The sequence below is a fragment of the Aquarana catesbeiana genome, linkage group LG06 (genome assembly GCF_042186555.1).
Source record: "Aquarana catesbeiana isolate 2022-GZ linkage group LG06, ASM4218655v1, whole genome shotgun sequence".
Taxonomy (NCBI): Eukaryota; Metazoa; Chordata; class Amphibia; order Anura; family Ranidae; genus Aquarana; species Aquarana catesbeiana.
The window spans coordinates 203,610,236-203,629,199 of record NC_133329.1 but is presented as its reverse complement, the minus strand read 5'-3'; positions in this window follow the sequence as shown (position 1 = coordinate 203,629,199).

Here is an 18,964-nt window from a genome sequence, read left to right as displayed (position 1 = left end):
GTGTAGTAATGTGCAAAAAATAGATAATCCTAATCCTGTGCAAACAAGCAATCCTATGCAGAGATATAGACGATCTTAATCCTGTGCAAAGAAGCAATACTGTGCAAAGAAGCAATACTGTGCAAAAAAACAATACTGTGCAAAAAGCAATCTGTGCAAAGAAATTTCTACATAGTGCTCATATCCAATAATGTGTAAATATTCAGTATGATGACCAGTACTGAACACACTGTAAAACTATTCAATTCAGTCCCAGATCGACTACAAAAATAATTGGAACATTAATCGACTAGTCCATTAAATATTAAATGGTTAAAAAAGAACTAAAGTGCAGAAAGTGCTTCAAACAGGGTCTTCAATCAATGATCTCCCATGTGGAATCTTCATGTGTATCACTCAGTGCTCTCTAGACTCTTACCTCAATGTAGATGGTACTAGGCTCTTTCAGATCAATATGGTTGAGGAACCTCCAGGGATCCACTAATAGTGGATGATGTTTCTCCTATTGCTGTATTTCAAATGAATGCTTCCAATGTGTCAGTGCAGCGCGGATGTTGACACACAGCAGGAATATGTAAGGGATGAAAGAGAGAGTCCCATAGCGCAGTACTTATAAACACACAAATTTATTAATTAAGAAGCCAAATGGGCACTTACAACAATGAAATGTTAAAACGGCAGAGCTGTAAATTTAGCGGCGTTACAGACGGCTCTTACATCACTTCCGGTCTTGCGGTGTCCCGTCACGCTCTATGCATTACGACATGTCACATGTCTTCATCAGGAGAACCGTATTGGTTCTAAGTCCAATCAATTTATGTAAAAAAACAGGAAGTGAGTTATCGGCCATTTTGTTGGAGTCCTGTCTCTAACATGTACGCGGCCATTCTTGATTAGTCTATACACAGATATACTCCTATGTTGTAATTGTAGTGGCGGCCATGTTTTTGGTGGGTGAGTATATCAAACAAAGTGCGAGGTATAGGAAATTCTAAAATCAATATATATTCATGTAAACTATTGCTAAAATGTAATTTAATTAGTTAAAAAGGTGGGAGACGTGTGTGGTATATGATCCCGAGACAAATGAAATGTATAAGTGAAAATAAAATAAATCAAAAACAAATTAAAATAAAATCAGAATAAAAATAAAAACCAGAATAAAAATAAAAATAAAAATAAAAGTTAAAGTAAAAATAAAAATAAAAAATAAAAATAAAAATAAAAAAAAAAATAAACGTAAAAGTAAAAATAAAAATAAAAAATAAAAATAAACATAAAAATGAATAAAATAAAAAATTATAAAAAATATTGAAAGAAATATATAAAACAAAAATGAAAATAAAGCAAAATTAAAGTTAAAATGTGTATGTAGGCAGCAATCCAACCATATTGTCACTGCTGCCCTTGATATGAATTCCCTGAAAAATATTTTTAAATATCTTAAATGATAAATCAACAGCCGAAAATGATGTATAGAGAAGGTGTAAATAACATGTTATTAAAAATTGCTTAAAAAACAGTTCAGATAGGGGGCGGAGCCAGCAGCTGATATGTGAGCAGCACTGAGATGGAGATCCGTGTAGGACAACGAATCCTTCAGACATCCTGGATGTCAGAGACACAGATTCTCCACACCAAAGCCTTCAATACCCTCTCTGGACCTGGCTGAAGACGGCAGTATGGTTAAATACAGGCGAGCGCCCATGGAATCCTCGGCGGAGCTTCTCTCTCAGTATGCCTGGGGATCCCAAGATGGCGGCGGCCATGAGGCAGAGGAAAGAAACCACAGCAATACACAGCAGAGCGGACGGGATAAATCCCCCTCTCACTCTGGCAAGGTAAGCCCGCTGCCTCCTAGAACTAAGGGACTGAGGAAAGGACTTTCCCTGGATGGATTACCACAGGACGAAATGGGAGATATAATGCCAGAGGTGGGGCACGGGGAGCCATCTCTGAAACAGATTATGGAAGCTATATGTACCTGCCAGGCCACACTGACTGAACACATTGATGGCATAAGGGCTGAGATGTCGTTTTTAAAGAATGATGTACAGAATATTAGAGAAAGGGCTACGGAAGCTGAACAAAGAATTAGTGACCTGGAAGATGTAGTCCGCCCTTTAGAGAATAAAGTTCAACACATCCACTGTGAAGTGAATGCTCACACAGATAAGCTCAGTGATATGGAAGACCGCCAAAGGAGGAACAATATTCGCCTGGTTGGTTTCCCTGAGAAGGTAGAGGGCAAACAACCTGAAGACTTCCTTGAAATGTGGCTTAAGGACAATATGGCAAGCGATACCTTTTCACGTTTATTCGCCATAGAGAGGGCTCATAGGGTGCCATCTAAACCCCCCTCTCCTGGGTCTCACCCGCGTCCAATGATAGCCCGGATTCTACACTTTAGAGACCGTGAAAATATCCTTCGTGCTGCCCGCACTATAGGAGACTTGCAACTTAATGGTAATTGAATTTCAATCTACCCTGACTTTTCTGCTGCTACGCAGAAACAGAGAGCCAGTTTTGTACATGTCAAGAAAAGACTCAGGGATCTCCAGCTGGCTTATAGCATGTTGTATCCTGCAAAACTGAGAGTGGTGGATAGGGGAAAAGTTTCCTTCTTTAACTCTCCCACTGAAGCCTCTCGCTGGCTGGATGCTAGGGGGCGCAATAGCCCTGAAGATAGATGCTGAAAGAAAGACACACATCCTTTTGATATATGCCACTGCAGCATACCTCTCCAATCTACTTTTGCTTATTTGAGGCTCAAAATAGTGTCCTTGAGCTCTGACACCTCAATTACACCGTGCTTGTCCTGCTCGATTCTACATGTTGGTTAAAAGTTCATTCTACTAAGTTTCTCTTGGATACAGGAGGTTTTTTCTTCTTCTTTTTATTTTTTTATTTTTTTGGGGAACTTTTTATTATCTATCCCCCTGAGTGCACTACTGAACTGTGTATTGCCGGGAACTTGTACTTTTAAGATCCTTTTATACAGAAGAAGAGGAAGTGTTTTTTTTCTCTGTTTTTTTTTTTGTCGCTGGTATTGGCTGCAGAAATTGTTTTCCTAATACATACAGGGAGGGCAGGGGGCGGTGGTTCATCTAGACACTTTTGCTTTTTGTTTTTTTTCCTTACCACCGCAAGATTCACTACAGGCTGGTAAGCAGGGGGTCCCCCCCCTGCTAAAGAACTATAACTTCAGAAGTTGATCACGACCTATGACCCCCTGAGGTCGTCTATTATTGTTATAGTTATGGGATATGGGCACACGGCATGTTGGGGCTGTGTGCAGGGTGGGAAGGGAAGGGAAGTTATGCTCTGTTGGTTCGTGCTGTGTGCTGTTGTCTCTCTCTGTTTTAGTCCTCACAGATTGAAGTGGCTGACCAAAAGCTGGTTAGCCGATGCTCTCCTGGGAAGCGAGTTCTGGTATCACTCCTCTTTCAATGGCGGGTAAGATAAATATATTATCATGGAATGTCCGTGGTATGAACTCAAAGATAAAGAGGTCTCTTGTCTTTGACTTTATACGAAGATATAAACCCCATATTGCCCTGTTACAAGAGACACACCTACAAGGGTCCAAAGTCATGGTGTTAAAGAAAGCTAACATTATGAGGGTCATACATGCCGAATATTTAATGTATTCTCGGGGAGTGGCCATCTTGGTTACTAAGAAAGCAGCCGCACAAATTATACAGGTAAAATCAGACCCTAATGGTAGATATGCCATATTAGCGTGTCAAATGTTTGGTATATGTTTAACTTTGGTGTGTGTGTATGTTTCACCACCATTCTCCTTCCAAGTATTAGAAAGCATTCTAAATGAAACTGTGAAGATAGCACAGGGCCCGCTATTGTTAATGGGCAATTTTAATGTAGTGTCGGATGGGGATCTTGACAGGCATGGATGTACGTCTGGCGTGCGCCACACCCTTTCATCCTGGCTATGCACTTATTGATGTATGGCGTCACAATAACCCAGGAGTGAGAACGTATTCATGCCACTCGGAAACTGATAAGACACTGACTAGAATAGATATGCTCCTGTCCTCCATGGATGGTCTCCAAATTTTATCCGGGGTCAGGTATCTTCCTAGAGCTCTGTCGGATCACTCTCCACTGGAAGTCACATTAAATTTGAATGTGCCCATTGGAAGAAGACAATGGTGCCTAAAAACACAGTGGCTACAGGAGGAATACGTGACACTTGGCTGCAAGACGGTTATTAATCATTACTGGAGGGAGAATGGTGCTGAGACCTCGATACATAATCAATGGGAGGCTTTTAAAGCCACCATGAGGGGAGTGTTCAATAAAGAGACGAGAGCCTTTGCAAATTCCTTAAACTCGGATATTAAACAGGTAGAACGTGATACTGCAGCGGCTGAACAGGAATATATACAAAACCCCTTACCTCAGACTTATCAGTTTTGGCAAGACCTGACAAGGCAATTTAAATTACTTCTGACTGACCAGACTATGAAGAAACAACTACAACAAGCTAGATCCATATTTGAATTTGGCGACAAAAGTGGCCACCTGTTGGCCTTTTTGGCACGTCCTCTATATGCCCCCACATCGGTACTGCACCTTAGACAACCAGGGGGAGATTTGGTGAGGGATTCACGAGATATTCTGAACATGTTTGTAGACTTTTATGACACCCTATACCAGTCCCAGTCAAGATGTACTGAAAAGGAGCTTTCCTCCTATTTGGAGGACCTGGACCTTCCATCTTTGGCACTGGAAGATAGTGTAGCATTGGAACATTCCATTACCTCAGAAGAGATAGCTGGTGCTATTTCCTCCTTTAGGCCGGGTAAGTCACCTGGACTTGACGGCTTCCCGGCGGAATGGTATCAGCTACACAAAGAAAGCTTAATCCCACGACTCCAAAAAGTGTTTGTAATTGCAGAAAAAGAAGGTATATTACCGGAATCCATGCGTGAGGCTCTTATTGTTGTGATACCAAAACCTGGTAAAGACCCAAGCGAATGTGAATCATATAGACCGATCTCCTTGATCAATACTGACGTCAAAGTATTGGCCAAAATTTTGGCCGGTAGATTGCAGTCAGTAATCCTTAAATTGATCAACTCGGACCAAACTGGGTTTATCCCGGGCCATTGTACCCAAATGAATCTTAGAAGGCTCTATGTAAATTTACAAATTTCACATACAAATACAGGTAAAAGAGTGGTGGCGTCGCTCGACACAAAAAAAGCATTCGATTCGGTCGAATTGAACTATCTGTTTTCCCTGCTTAGTAAATTGGGCTTTGGACCTAGATTTGTGAACTGGGTTAAGTTACTTTATAATGACCCCCGGGCATGTGTTAGAGTGAATGGGCTTATCTCAAATACATTTAAGATAGGTAGGGGGACAAGATAGGGATGCCCCCTGTCTCCGCTCCTCTTTGCCCTAGCTATAGAACCCCTTGCGGTTAAACTTAGGAGTTGGGATGACATCAAAGGGCTGTTGGTTGGGGATCTGGAGGAATGAGTATCATGATATGCTCCTATATTTAGGAGATCCGGAACTATCATTATCTAATGCATTCAACGTAATCCAGGAATTCGGTAATTTCTCTGGTTTTCGAATTAATAGGTCCAAATCATCACTGTTTCCTCTAGATCCACAGCCGAACTTAGTACTTCCCACCCAATGCCCTTTAGCGATAACAACCCAGTTTAAGTACTTAGGAATACAGATCCAATTGCCAGTGCAAACATTCACGAAAATGAACCTATGGCCTGTAATCAACGCCTTCAAGGATAGAGTACATAAGTGGAAAGATCTTCCGCTCACATTGTTGGGGAGAGCTAATCTATTTAAAATGATTTTTCTCCCGAAATTTTTATATATACTCTCTAACGCCCCACTATATATCCCTAAAAAGACATTCCGATACATTGACTCCCTGTTGACCTCCTTTTTGTGGGGAGACAAGGCAGCTCGTGTGTCGCTGGCCATTCTACAGCTACCAGCAGGGAGAGGAGGTCTGGCGATACCTGATCTTCGCTTGTACTACTTGGCGTCTCAACTAGTTCAGGCCCACTGGCGCATGTTTCCACAGTTGAACAACGCTGCCACTGCGGTGGAGGCAGCTGTCGCGACCTCATATGAAGCACTTTTGAATTTCTTTTTTAGAGGGATGGTGCCTACTCAGGATGGGTAACTGTACTTCAATCAGCTAAGCGGGTACTTGAGATTTCTATAAAACATATACAAGACGGACCTCCACACCTATCACCAAATACACCACTATGGTTCAATCCTTGTCTAAAGGACCTTTCTCGTTTGGAGGATGGATATAGGTGGGCCAAATTTGGTCTTACATATGTGCATCAACTATTTGAGAATGGTGAACTTAAAGCGTTGGCACAATTGAAGAGGGAAATGGGTGTCCCTGACTCATGGGCGTTCCATTATTCCAGGCTGCGGCATGCTGCGCATGCACAATTTGGAACGGGGATGGTTCTTTTAGAAAACACAAAAATTGAATCAATGCTTGCAGAACCTGACCATACGAAATGTATTTCCACTTATTATGCTGTACTTATGGAAAAAACACAGGGAGAAGAAAATGAGAGAGAGATGGACAGACATCATCCCAGAGTTGACCGAGGCTCATTTGAATGAGGTTTTGACCTCCTATATGTCCATGGTCATCTCTGCGAGGGATAAACTGATCCAACTAAGATACCTGAATCAAATGTATTACACCCCATACAGACTTTATAAGATGGGCAGGAGAGCAGACCCTATTTGTCATAAATGCCTGGTGGCAGAAGGTACTTTTATGCACATGGTTTGGGACTGTAATAGGGTGTGAACCTTATGGTCACAGGTAACCCAGTTTGTTGCAGAAATATTTGATCTTCCGAATATATGTAGCCCACTGCTGGGTCTCTTGGGGGTGATAGGGGACGCTGTAATGAGCAACAATACTAGAATGTTTTTGAGATTATTGTTTTATTATGTCAGGAAGCTGATTGTCTTGAATTGGATAAAGAGGGATCATCTTACCTTAGGAGCTTGGAAAAGATTAATTAATGCAAATATTACACTGTATAAAATGACATATGAAGCAAGAAAGAGGAAGTAAGAAAAAATTTAATAGAGTATGGGGCAGATGGATAAACACAAAAGAAACTACACCATGTGACATCTAAAATGATTTTATTATAAAATATAGCTGAATGATATACCGGGTAAGATGACATTGTGAGAGCATGTTCCAGGGGACTGGGGAGATGACGGCACACAGCACAATTGTTTAAGAGGTATATACCTCTTTGGTTTCATTCTTAACTTTATATATATATTTTTACATTATTTTTTTACTTTATTTTATGTTTTATACCAGATATTGGATTGCTGATAATTTACATTACGATTACAGAAAGTAACTGGTATTTTAGAGTTAAAAAAATTGCTACCTGTACTGATATATCCTTTATCATAGGATGCTTATCCGGAACTACCCTTGAATGTTAATTATATTTTGACGGTTGCAACCGACAATATACCTTACATGCAATGTGTTATTCTATGTATGTACATCTGGCAAATAAAACCTTAAAAAAACAAAAAAAAAAAACAGTTCAGATCAAATTCTACATTGAGTCCGCCTGGTACTAAAGTGTGGAGGGAGTGTATCCACTTAGATTCCATCAGGCTGATACACCTAATTTTATGGGCTCCTCTCCATGGTCTCTTATATTTCTCGATGCCCCAAAATGTTAATTGTGAGGGATCCTTATTATGTACCTGTAGAAAATGTCTGCTTAAATTATGTTTTGGGAACCGTTGAGAATGTTTTGGACATGTTCTCTCATTCTGACCATTAATGTTCTTTTTGTCCTCCCCACATACTGTAAGTTACAGCTACATTGTATAATGTAAACTGTATGACAACTGATAAAATTTTTAATGGGGTAATTTTGACCTGTTTGAGTGGATTTGAAATCATATCTTTTGGTTTGTGGTTTCTTGGAGTGCCAACATGCAAAGCATAGCTTGCAGGGATAGAATGCCTTTCCTGTAAAAAATGTATATCCACTTGGGGGTGGTGGCTCCACTACATTTTTCACAATAATATTGCGTAGTGTGGGAGCTCTTTCTCTCACATTGGGTGTTTCTGGTAAAATCTCTTTCAAATGTCTGTCACTTTTTGATATGTGCCAGTGTTTCTTTATTAATTTCTCCATTCTTTGTGTTGGATATTGAAATCCAAAACTATAGAAGGAGCATCCATTTTACGCTGGCATGAATTTGTTCCTTGTAACATCTTTGCTCTATCCATTGACTTCACGGCATTGATTTGTTTGTTGATGAATTCTTCATAATATCCTTTTTTCTTGAATCTTTTCCCTAGAAATGGTAATAAGGAGAGCTGGCAAAACTGTAATCCTCAGCTACGACTAAGGCTATTGCCGAAACGCGTCAGCTTTTGTGTTTTATTGTCACTCTGATGTACCAATAAACAACACTTCAAGGATTACAGTTTTGCCTGCTCTCCTTATTACTGTTGCATTGGAGAGTGTTGGGACACATCGAGCCTTGGCACCGGTGTATGGATTGAGTTGTCCCTGCAGAGAGCGCTGTTACCTTTCTTCTATTGCCTAGAAATGTTGCTTGCGATATAAAATCTTCTTCGTTCGTGCAATTTCTCCTAATCCTAACCAGTTGGCCTTTAGGAATGTTAAAAAGCCACGGTTTAAAATGGCAGCTGCTCATTGATAAATAGCTGTTAGTATCTATATTCTTAAAGTGTGTTTTTGTAATGATTTGGTCTCCCATTAAAGTAATGTCAAGGTCCAGAAAGTTTACCTTGAAGAATTGAAGAAAGAAAGAGTAAACTAGACCCGTAAAAAGAATCTGCGGAATTCAATCGCCTGGCTTCCCAATTGAATAAAGATTTATTGGCCAAAGATCTGGAGGTACAACAAAGAAAAATGAAAAAATTCCATCGTGATGTGCCAGACTATAAAACAGATCAAGTATTTAAGTGGCAGACCAAAGTTGAAAACCCATTACCAAAACTCCATGTATTCAAAAGAGAGAGGGAGAGAGAGGTTAGGATTCAACAACCTGAAATCAACCCCCTACCATTCAATCAGCAAAACTGGGATAACAGAAGAACCCAGGCTACAACTCCAACTACGCAATATGGATATCAGGATAATGGTAATCAGTGGTATCAAACACCAAAAAATAATTATTTTAAAAAACCTTTTAAAAAGAATTAAAAAAAAAACCCTACCAAAATTGGCATAATACAGAAAGAAACTATAGGGAAAATAGAGCTGGTCCACAACAACATGAACAATATAAAGATAATAGAGGTGGCCCATAAACAGGAACAATATAAAGAGTATAGAACAGTTCCACAACAATATGAACAGTATAGATACAGAGAGAGAAGATCAATACCGACGCAAAACAGATTTGATTTAAGTAGAAACTACATTGACTCTTACCCACAGTACCAGCAGAACTACTATGAACTACCCCCTCAGAATCATTTTTTAGACAGGGAAAGGAGGGACCATACACCAAGGAGATACCCTCAGGAAGATCTAAGATCACCAAGGAAATACCCTCAAGAATCTCGAAAATCACAGATAAGAAGTCCACAGGAACAAAGAACAAGAAGAAGCACCAAAAGAAGAGGGGATGCAGAGCGGGAACGAGAGTCCAAAAGAAAAAGAGAGTGATTGACGAAGGAATTTTTAATCTGAGTGGTAAAGATTTAACTATTGAAGAAATCGCTGTCCTGGACAAAGGCCTGAAACATGCTCCTGGAAAAAACTTGAATAAATTTGACACATATATTGGTATACAAAAATATGTGCGGAAAATTATTATTAAAAAATATATCCTAAGTAACCCATTTACATCAGACACAAAAACAATAAGACAAACTAATAGAGTGACACATAGCACTTTACGAAACAACTCTGTATAACCCACAGGTCAGTGATAACCAATGCATTGATGTTTTTAAAAAAATAGTTTTACAGGATCTGAACGCATTGGTATCCAGATGCTAACTAAAAGGAAAGACATTGTAATACGACCCGACAATAAAGGTGGGGAAGTGGTTATCCAATCAAAAAACAGTATCAAAATGAAATTGACCGACAATTGCATGATGAGTCCACTTATGTTAAATTGCTAGGTAATCCAACAATTTAATATAAAAAAGAATTGGAGAAACTGGTACATTTGGGAATAAAAAAGGATATTTTAAACAAAAAGGAATCTAAATACCTAATTCCAGAATCGTGCAGAATACCATTGATATATACTGTACCAAAATTACACAAGGACAAAACAATTCCACCTGGAAGGCCTATAGTAAATGGCATTGAGTCTCTCACATCCAGAATGGGACAATACCTTGACAATTTTATCCAACCTGGTGTACAACAAACCAAAGCATATCTCAAAGACACTAACCATGTTCTACAACTCTTACAAGAAGTATCCGTACTTAAAGGAAGATCGTTATTAGCCACAGCAGATGTGGCGTCATTGTACACCATAGTGCAACACCATCAAGCCTGTAGTGCCACGAAATGGCTATTAAGAGAATACGCAACCCTTATATGTAAACAAAGGAAGTTTTTGGTGAAGTGTATCGAATTCTATATAAAATACAACTACTTCTGGCACAATCAAGCCTTCTACAATCAAATTACAGGCATACCTATGGGAGCGAAATTTTCTCCTAGTTTAGCAAATACATTTATGGCATAATGGGAGGAGAGAGCTATATATGATAATCCCCCAGCTGAATTGACTTTTTAAAAAAGATTCATAGATGACCTTATCATTGTATGGAATGGGAGCAGAGATTTTATTTTTATTCTGATTTTTATTTTTATTCTTATTTTATTTTATTTTATTTTAATTTATTTTATTTTCACTTATACATTTCATTTGTCTCGGGACCATATACCACACACATCTCCCACCTTTTTAATTCATTAAATTACATTTTATCAATAGTCTACATGAATATATATTAATTTCAGCATTTCCTATACCTCGCACTTTGTTTGATATACTCACCTACCAAAAACATGGCCGCCACTACCAATACAACATAGGAGTATATCTGTGTATAGACTAATCAAAAATGGCCACGTACATTTTAGAGACAGGACTCCAACAAAATGGCTGATAACTCACTTCCTGTTTTTTCACAGAAATTGATTGGGCTTAGAACCAATACGGTTCTTCTGATGAAGACACGTGACGTGTCATAATGCATAGAGAGTGACCGGACACTGCAAGACTGGAAGTGATGTAAGAGGCGTCTGTAACGCTGCTAAATTTACAGCTCTGCCGTTTTAACACTCCATTGTTGTAAGGGCCTATTTGGCTTTTTAATCAATAAATTGGTGTGTTTATATGTCCTGCGCTATGGGAATCTCTCTTTCATCCCTTACATATGCCTGCTGTATGTGAACATCCGTGCTGCGCTGACACATTGGAAGCATTCATTTGAAATACAGCAATAGGAGAAACATCATCCACTATTAGTGGATCCCGGGAGGTTCTTCAACCATATTAATCTGAAAGAGCCTAGTACCATCTACATTGAGGTAAGAGTCTAGAGAGCACTGAGTGATACACATGAAGATTCCACATGGGAGATCATTGATTGAAGACCCTGTTTGAAGCACTTTCTGCACTTTAGTTCTTTTTTAACCATGTAATATTTAATGGACTAGTCGATTAATGTTTCAATTATTTTTGTAGTCGATCTGGGACTGAATTGAATAGTTTTACAGTGTGTTCAGTACTGGTCATCATACTGGATATTTACACATTATTGGATATGAGCACTATGTAGAAATTTCTTTTCACAGGATTGCTTTTTGCACGGTATTGTTTTTTTGCACAGTATTGCTTCCTTGCACAGTATTGGTTCTTTGCACAGGATTAAGATCGTCCATTCATATATTTGTATGAACAGCCTATATCCTCTGCATAGGATTGCTTGTTTGCACAGGGTTAGGATTATTTTTTGCACATTACTACACAGTAAATTATTTTACACATATCTGCACAGTCACTATTTTGACATAGCAGTACTTGCACAGAAGATTCTTCCTCTGCTGATTTTAGCTCATTTTATTCTACTACATTTCAGTTGCGCTGATCACTATTTATCTTCACCCATTGCAGGTTCATGCTCTCCTGCAGTATCAGTGGTGTATTTAGGTTTTGTGCTGCCCTAGGCCTGACTGAGCTTGCGCACCCCCTAATTTAAATATGACCCACCCCTTCCTGTCAAGGCCACACCCCTTTCTTTTGAGACCCCATTCACACAGGGGCAACACGACTTGCAGGTCGCCTCAGCGAGGCGACCTGCAAACGAATGCCCGGGCGACTTGCAAAATGACTTCTGCATAGAAGTCTATGCAAGTCGCCCCAAGTCGCCCCTGAAGTCGTACAGGAACCTTTTTCTAAGTCGGAGCGACTTGCGTCGCTCCCCTTAGAACGGCTCCATAGTACAGAACGGGAGGCAACTTGTCAGGCGACTAGGTCGCCTGACAAGTCGTCCCTGTGTGAATGGGGTCTAAAGATCCGCCCTGTCATCTTCATTGGAGGAGGACAGAGAGGCATGCAGCATCTTTTCATTTGGTGGGTAAGGGGATATGTGCTGGTTGCTTTAGGAGGGGAGGATCAGACCCCTTCCAAAGCACCCAGCACATATCCCCTTACCCCCCCTCCCCTCATCCATGTGTGCATTTGTTATCTGCCCCCTTCCCGGTTACTGTGTCCCCCTCCACTGTAAACTATACACAGACCTCAGAGCAGAAGCGCGGCTCTTGCACTGAAGTCGTGTCCCTCCTCTGTGGCTCCTTCTCCTCCTGGCTGTGTACACTAGAACATTGGAGCTGAGAAGGAGGAGGAGCCGAGGAGTGTGTGTGGCTGACAGTGGGGAGAGAGGTGGTGGCTGCTACGGAAAGCCGATCGCCGCTTGTGGGACCCTGGGTGGCAGATGTCCTGGGTGCCCACGCTAGCGCACTCTGGCTGCCAGTTACCAAAGCTCAGTGCCGGAACTTGTTGTGGGCTCTGGGACAGTGGCGTCACTAGGTTTGGTGTCACCTGGAGCTGTAAAAATTGTGTCATCCCCCCTTAATTTTTTGACTGGAGGCCCAGCGTTGGAGCTCATTGTGGCGGTCAACAAGGCCCAGAGGATATCAGGTTAGGCACTTCCTAATGGCTTAGTCCCTGGGAACAGTAATGAATAATGGCCAACAGGCTCTCTTACCAGACCCGGTGAAACCGCAACAGTGATCCCTCCAGCTGGACGTTCGCTCACTCTGGGTTGCCCAGGCTGACTCTGGTCAGTAGTGTAGCATGTCTGTACCCCGGCAGTGGCTTCATCTTTCTCCCCCTCTGGTGGTGCGGGTACAGCGTGGCTCTCTGGTGGTGCGGGTACAGCGTGGCTCTCTGGTGGTGCGGGTACAGCGTGGCTCTCTGGTGGTGCGGGTACAGCGTGGCTCTCTGGTGGTGCGGGTACAGCGTGGCTCTCTGGTGGTGCGGGTACAGCGTGGCTCTCTGGTGGTGCAGGTACAGCGTGGCTCTCTGGTGGTGTGGGTACAGCGTGGCTCTCTGGTGGTGCGGGTACAGCGTGGCTCTTTGGTGGTGCGGGTACAGCGTGGCTCTTTGGTGGTGCGAGTACAGCGTGGCTCTCTGGTGGTGCGGGTACAGCGTGGCTCTTTGGTGGTGCAGGTACAGCGTGGCTCTCTGGTGGTGCGGGTACAGCGTGGCTCTTTGGTGGTGCGGGTACAGCGTGGCTCTCTGGTGGTGCGGGTACAGAGTGGCTCTTTGGTGGTGCTGGTACAGCGTGGCTCTCTGGTGGTGCGGGTACAGCGTGGCTCTTTGGTGGTGCGAGTACAGCGTGGCTCTCTGGTGGTGCGGGTACAGCGTGGCTCTTTGGTGGTGCGGGTACAGCGTGGCTCTCTGGTGGTGCGGGTACAGAGTGGCTCTTTGGTGGTGCGGGTACAGCGTGGCTCTCTGGTGGTGCAGGTACAGCGTGGCTCTCTGGTGGTGCAGGTACAGCGTGGCTCTCTGGTGGTGCGGGTACAGCGTGGCTCTTTGGTGGTGCGGGTACAGCGTGGCTCTTTGGTGGTGCGGGTACAGCGTGGCTCTTTGGTGGTGCAGGTACAGCGTGGCTCTCTGGTGGTGCAGGTACAGCGTGGCTCTTTGGTGGTGCAGGTACAGCGTGGCTCTCTGGTGGTGCAGGTACAGCGTGGCTCTCTGGTGGTGCGGGTACAGCGTGGCTCTTTGGTGGTGCGGGTACAGCGTGGCTCCCTCTTTGGCTTCCCCCAGCACAGTACTCTCTTTTTCTCCTCTAACACCCCCCCTCAGCAGAGTGCATGCTGGGGGCTGTAGCATGTCTGTGGGGGCTACTTTTCCCATGATGCCCCCCAGAGTCTTCTGATTGGCCCTCTGCTGTGGCCAATCATGGGGAGGAAAACAGCGGTCAGGAAGCTGGGCGACGGCGCAGAGAAACCAATTAGAGCCGCTCTCTCTCTCTCTCTTCTCCCTTCGGCTGACAGAAAGGGGAGGGGGGGGCGAGCGGGGGAGTTCTCTGGCAAATGGAGCAGCAGATCTGTGACAGGGAGAGGAGAGATGCGGGCTGTCTGTGTATCTCCCCCGCTCGCCCCCCCTCCCCTGACAACCTGCATCTCTCCTCTCCCTGTCACAGATCTGCTGCTCCATTTGCCAGAGAACTCCCCCGCTCGCCCCCCCTCCCCTTCCTGTCAGCCGAAGGGAGAAGAGAGAGAGAGAGAGCGGCTCTAATTGGTTTCGCCATGCCGCCGCTCAGCTTCCTCCCCGCTGTTTTTCTCAGAACAGACAGACAGAATCAAAGCTTTACGGAGGGGCGGCTTGACGGCACCCGGGACGCCACTGTACTGCACTGCTAAGCTGTACCCCTTGCTGTGCGGGAGTCGGGAAGAGGGCGCCGCTGCCATTTTCGGGGGGGGGGCGGATTTCTGCCGCCCCCCCGCACAGTGCCGCCCTAGGCCTGGGCCTTGTTGGCCTAGGCCAAGACACAGCACTGTGCAGTATGAAGTCCTATCATTTGGGCTGCTAAAAGCACCATGTAAGTATGGGAGCCCCGTTTTTCTGTGGATTTTTTTGGGGGCTATAAAGGGATCTAGGAGCCTTTGTATTCTCCTCTTTGTTCCAAACTGTCGGCATGTCTTACCTGGACATCTTGTGAGCGGGTCTCCTCAGCTTTTTTTACCCTGTCTAGAGGCTCCTAGCAGCGTTCCCATGTGGAGCAGCAGCGTGTACCCTCCCTGTGTGTGCTTAGCACTTCACGTATGCCTCTGGTCGCCGCTTTGCCATTTTGGTGGGCGGAGTCGCTGCATGATGTCATGGCGCATGCACAGTAGCACGTTGATGCTAAAGGCGGCCATCTTGGTACACCCTAATTGGCTCTCATGTATATATGAGGCTGACAGCTCATATGGAGCCAGCTGCCAGAGGGGAAACATCCCCTCAAGGAGAGTGCCCTCTATTTTCTTGGATCAGTACCTCTCCCTGCCTTGCTATATATTAAATGGAGCCCGGCCAAGGTAGTTTTAAATACATATTAGATTGTCTTATATTTTTAGCTGCCTCCAGTAGCCCGATGCAAACAAAGATCAAAAGACCAAAAAGATCCTCAACATAGGGGCTGCAAAAAGGCAGGTAAGTTTCCTTTTCTTCAATAAAAGAGCATTTCAGGTATGCTGAAGCACAAATTTTTCTTTGTTTCGCTGCAGCCCGCACCATGGATCATCCCGCAGATCTTCCCACAGAAATTCTCCAGATATGAAATCAAGAGGCCATGGAAGCTCGGGACACTCACACTCATCCTCCGCTCATGCCTCCTGCAGTTCAGACGGTTTCTCCAGTGCCTAACAGTAGAGAAGATCATGATTCTGGCAGTTATTCCATACTGGCCAAAGAGATCATGGTTCACACTCCTAGTCAAGCTGGCTCTGTGCAAGCCTTCCATGCGTGGACAACCTCCTATCTCAAGACAATTTTTTCTATTCACATCCAGAGATCCTAGACTTGAGAGTCTGGAAGTTGAGCAGAAAAGGTTGGGCGAGTTAGGGTGTTCTCATAATGTTATCCAAACATTATTACATGCAATAAAATCATCCACCAATGCCACCTACTACAGGATATGGAAAAAATTTACAGAATTAGCAGACGTCAACCAATTTAATCCACTAGAACCAGAATGTACTGCTTTTTTTACAAAATGGATTAGACCTAGGATTGGGACTTAACACCCTAAACGTTCAAATGTCAGCTTTATCAGCTCTAACAGACACACAGTGGGCATTGAATCCTCTCACAGAGCATTTTTTAGGAGCAGTCTTAAGATTAAGACCTCCCAGGAAATTGCTATACTCAAAGTGGGATGTAACCGTTGTGCTTAATGCTCTAACAAACCCTCCTTTTGCATCACCGAGGAATGCGCTCTGGAAGATATTACCTTGAAAGCGCCTTCCTAATCGCCATCACCTCTGGTCGAAGGGTGACGGAAATTCAAGCATACATTACCTTTTTCCCAGACAGGGTGGTTTTGCAGCCCATTCACCAGTTCGTTCCCAAGGTGCCTTCTGTCTACCATCTCAACCAGGAATGGGTACTTCCAGCCTTCGAGGAGGATCCAACCACCTCAAAATTGCACAAGTTGGATGTAGCTAGATCCCTAAGGCGCTACTTAGAGCTGAAACAGCAGTTCCGCAAGGATCAACGTCTATTCGTTATTCCTAAAGGCGTTAAAAAGAGGAATGGGAGCATTAAAGACAACCTTGGCTAGCTGGATCGTGAGGCTAATCCACCGGGCTAGTGGTCTTCCAGTCCCAGATGCGGTCAATGCTCACTCAACACAAGGAATGGCCTCTTCTTGGGCAGCTTTAGCATGGGTCTCCCCTGAAACAATTTGCCGGGCGGCTAGTTGGTCCTCCTTTAGCACCTTCAAGACACACTATAGCTTAGACCCAGCGGTTCTTATTCCCGTGATTTTGGGAAAAAGACCTTGCAACTGTCGGTTCTGTAATCTCATTAAATTTCTTTATTGCAGTAACCCTCCCTGTAAGCGAGTTATTTACCATTGGTATGCTGCCATGGAGGCACCAGGAAAATGGAAAATGGAATGCTTACCTTTCCGTAATTTTCCTTTCCTGGTGCCTACCCATTGCAGCATACACCCTCCCTTCTATAATCCTTAAGGTTCTGAAGACTAGTTACAAGAATGCCTGGGGGGACCAAATCTTTTTTTTATAGAGTTCTAAGTTGTCCTGTGGGTTGGTTGGGGGCAGAGCAACCAACCATTGGTATGCTGCCATGGGTATGCACCAGGAAAGGAAAATTACAGAAAGGTAAGTATTCAATTTTCTGTTATACAGAGGCAATTTTAGAAAATGCTTCACAAAGCTCTTAAACAGACTTTAGATCATATTACAGACAGTCTGACTAGGGAAACCAGAGAATTGGGCTAATACACTGCTAAACTTGAGTTAAGGGTCGATAAACTGGAAAATGGCACACTAGCTTATATGACTGAAATTGAAAATCTCAAAGAAGAAAATTTAGTCCTCCAATCCCATTTAGAGGATTATGAAAATAGGGCCTGGCGTTATAACATACAGTATCTCACAAAAGTGAGTACACGCCTCACATTTTTGTAAATATTTTATTATATCTTTTCATGTGACAACACTGAAGAAATTACACTTTGTTACAATGTAAAGTAGTGAGTGTACAGCTTGTATAACAGTGTAAATTTGCTGTCCCCTCAAAATAACTCAACACACAGCCATTAATGTCTAAACCGCTGGCAACAAAAGTGAGTACACCCCTAAGTAAAAATGTCCAAATTAGGCCCAAAGTGGCAATATTTTGTGTGGCCACCATTATTTTCCAGTACTGCCTTAACCCTCCTGGGCATGCAGTTCACTAGAGCTTCACAGGTTGCCACTGGAGAACAACACTTGGCTGCAGCTAGAGTAAAAGATACGCTGACCTTCCAGGGACATACTTATCAGCTATTTTCTAACCTCTCCCAGCTCAAGGGCTTTGAAGCCGCTTCTCCACATTCTACAGCGACATTAAATTGCATGTAAATTAATTTTCCCATTTTCAATTCTTTTCACATGCGAAGGCTCTAAATATGTCTGCCGTTCTGCTGAAAAACTTCAGTCTTTCTTACAAGGCAGGCAGCTTTTAGAATGCTCTCTCAAGCAAAAAAGCACGCAAAGTCGATCAGCCTCCCACTCTCTGCAAAAACCAGCGGCTAATGGAATTGATAGAAGTCGCCAGGGCAGTCAAAGCGTGGTCATTTTGCTTCTCCTACACCAGTTCCTGAAGACTCTATGGACTGATCATCTTCATTTCTTGATCCATAGGCAGTTGTCAATATACCTGGCCCATCTAGTCATTCAGATGGCTGGAAAGTTATGCTGCTTTATTTGTTTTGTTTTGCTTTTTGCAAGTACAAAACAGTTTTTTGACTCATATACTTCAACTGCTGGTATCCCTTTTACTGATAGCAGTATGCTACCATACTTTACTTTATTACATAGCCTTGAGCTGTTATTTGTTTCTATTGTTATATTTGATGCTTTGTTACATGGTTGCTTCTTACTCTAATATTTACACTCCCCCTCTTGGGCTTTTATATCGCATTTTAGGGTATGGAAAATACTGGGACATAGTTATCAACTTTCTATATGTATTTTTTTTTTTTATTGTTGGCAGTGCTCCCTTGGATTTGTCTTTGTGCCCCCAGTTAGCTACCCTTAGACCCCCATTTATATTATTTGGGTATCGGACGGTAGCCCTTTGGCCTCTTGTGGACCACTTGTCGCTCGTTCAGTAAGCCCCTGTGTTTTGTCCTTCTCTCTCTATACCATAT